Genomic DNA, 3,103 nt, shown 5'->3' with positions numbered 1-3,103 from the left:
GAATGTAGACTATCACTCCGATTGAAGCTCTTTCCACATTCCAGGCATTAATATGGTTTCTCTCCTGTGTGGGTTCTTTGATGTAAACGTAGACTTCCACTCTGAGTAAAGCTCTTCCCACATTCCATGCAGTTATATGGCCTTTCTCCTGTGTGGGTCCTTTGATGTGAACGTAGTTTTCCACTTCTACAGAAGTTCTTTCCACATTCCATGCATTTGTACGGTTTCTCCCCTGTGTGGGTTCGTTGATGTGAATGTAGACTATCACTCCGACTGAAGCTCTTTCCACACTCCATGCATTTATATGGTTTCTCCCCTGTGTGGGTTCTTTGATGTAAACGTAGATTTCTACTCTGAGTGAAGCTCTTTCCACATTCAGTGCATTTATATGGTTTCTCTCCTGTGAAGGTTCTTTGATGTGAATGTAGAGTTCCATGGTCTGTTAATAATGAATAGACTGTATATCGCAGGGAAAACAAAACAAGAATTTGAGGGGAAATGGAACAAAAACGGGGTATCAGAGCGGATAGAATAAACTATACAATGTATGGTATTAAATTAGAATACAGTGGTACCCCGGGATACGAAAGCACCGCCTTACAAAATTTCCGGGATACGAAAAAATCCCATAGGAAAAAACTGTTCCGGGTTACGTTTTTTTTTTCGGCTTACGAAAAAAATTTTTGGTGCTTTTCGGCGCTTTTTCGCACGAAACGCGGCTTTCCAGCGCTAGCGCCTATGGCTTTTTCGGGTTACGAAAAAAATCGGGTTACGAACGCCGCGGCGGAACGAATTAATTTCGTAACCCGAGGCACCACTGTAGTAGATTCATAGTTTGTTAAAGGCGTTTACTTACTCATGATAGGAAACAACTATGAACTGTTAGATTAGAATTACTACCTTAACACAAATGGTAATATCGCAAGCTCTGATTTGTTAATATCTATTTTTCTTTTCCTATTCTATTTTCTTTATACCAATCTTTGCTAAACTAGATGTAGTACACTCTTTGTAATGTACTGAATCTTAATTAAAAATTAATATAACATAATAATAATACATTTTATTTGTATTTTCCTGCCTCTCCCGGATGGAGCGAGGCAGGATCACAACCTAAGATAAAGTATCATACAAAGTGAATTACAAGTCAATAAAATACCTAAAATTAACAATTAAAAGTACAGTCGGCCCTCCTTATACGCGGATTTTCCATGCGCGGATTTGAGCATACGCGCATGGCAAATCTGGGGATTTTGTCCCCTCTTTCCCTCCTTCCCTCCCTCCCACCCACCAACCCACCCACCTGGCTTCGTCCTCCTCGCCGCCGCCACCGCGAAAGAGCCGGATGCAGCTTGGAAGCATTTTGGCCTCCATGAGCAGCACCCGGCCTTTCCCGCGGTGGCGGAAGAGGAGGCAGCATGGCGACGGAGCGGGTAAGCAGAGAGGGGAAGGGGGAGGGTAGATAGGTAGGTGGGTGGGAGGGAGAGAGGGAAAGAGGGGAGGAGAGGGGATTTTGTCCCCAATGGCGGCACGTGTGCACCCACGCCACCATTGGGGACAATGGGACCTGAGCGGATTTTGGCATACGCGGGGGGGTCCGACACGGATCCCCCGCGTATACCAAGGGCCCACTGTAAAACCTCACAAGTGACAGTGGGACAAGGATATATTCATCCTATTCAAGGAGCAGGATCTGTATCTTACATAAGGTTGGCTGGATGCGCTCGCCAGAAGAGCTCCGTCTTAACTGCCTTCCTGAAAGTTTCCAGGGAGGTAGCCAGATGGATCTCCTCCAGGAGACTATTCCACGCTCTTGGAGCAGCTTTAGTAAAAGCTCTTTGGGAAGTTGAGGCAAATTTGGTTGTTGTTGATTCCAACAGATTCTTCCCTGTTGTTCTAAGAGTGCGGGGCGGGTTGTATAGGAAGATGCATTCCCGAAAGTAACTCGGGCCCAAGCCATGTAGGGCTTTAAAGGTGATAACCAACACCTTGTATTGCGCCCAGAAGCAGATTGGGAGACAGTGAAGATCTTTTAAAATCGGAGGCACCGTGAGGAGAAGCAGCGAGGCGGCGCCGGCCCCTTCCCCTTCCCCTTGCGGGTGTCTTCGGAGGCACCCACGGGGAGAAGCAGTGAGGCGGCCCTGGCCCCTTCCCCTTGCGGGTGCCTTTGAAAGCACCCATGGGGAGAAGCAGCGAGGCGGCCCCTGCCCTTTCCCCTTCTCCTCATGGGTGCCTTCGGAGGCACCCACAGGGAGAAGCAGCAAGGTGGCCCTGGCCCCTTCCCCTTGCGAGTGCCTTCGGAGGCACCCACGGGGAGAAGCAGCGAGGTGGCCCTGGCCCCTTCCCCTTCCCCTTGCGGGTGCCTTCGAAAGCACCCACGGGGAGAAGCAGTGAGGCGGCCCCGGCCCCTTCCTTCCCCTTGCAGGTGCCTTCGGAGGCACCCACGGGGAGAAGGGAAGAGGATGAAGTGGCCCCGGCCCCTTCTCCTCGGGGTGTCCACCGGCACCCGTGGGGAAAAGGGGAGGAGGGGAATCCCAACCTGGCGACCCCCAAGAAAGGGTCCAGCGACTCCCAGGTTGGAAACCCCTGGTATAGAACTATATGAATATTTTTGTATCACTGATTGATGAGTGTGGTCTATTACATCTTAATTGTATTTATATGTGTTTTTAGCACATGAAGAAGGCATTGATATTTGATGTTTTTAATCTGTTTTTTCCTTTCTATATGGTAATTTTATCTATTCCTCTTTTAATTGTTATTATCTTAGAATGTACGCCTTCGGCAGGCTTTTATTTACTCCTAATTTTACCGACTTTGTACAGCGCTGTGTATAATTACAGCGCTATAGAAATAAAGTTTAATAATAATAATAATAATTGGGCTTTTTAACAAACACGAAACTGTTGACCATCTTTCAGCAGGCAGACCTTGTTTCCTCTTTGTTTGCAGCTGGGCCTGAAGCCCCCAGGTATGGCCAGCCCACCAGGATCATTCCTAATTCACACACATAGAATGGACTCTTCTCAATACAATTCAGCACAAGCGGAGACCTTCCCCAAGCCCACTGCCCCTTAATCCCCAGAGAGGACATCTCTTGACC

At 48.1% G+C, this 3,103-nt stretch overlaps 1 pseudogene; it reads right to left on the bottom strand.

Moving 5' to 3' along the window:
- The window catches only part of LOC121922635, a 61,044-nt pseudogene that overhangs the window by 19,347 nt on the left and 38,594 nt on the right, over window positions 1-3,103 (bottom strand).

Source organism: Sceloporus undulatus, chromosome 2 (genome assembly GCF_019175285.1).
Source record: "Sceloporus undulatus isolate JIND9_A2432 ecotype Alabama chromosome 2, SceUnd_v1.1, whole genome shotgun sequence".
Taxonomy (NCBI): Eukaryota; Metazoa; Chordata; class Lepidosauria; order Squamata; family Phrynosomatidae; genus Sceloporus; species Sceloporus undulatus.
Note: the sequence above shows the minus strand (reverse complement) of the source record. Positions and strands in the feature narration are given on the sequence as shown.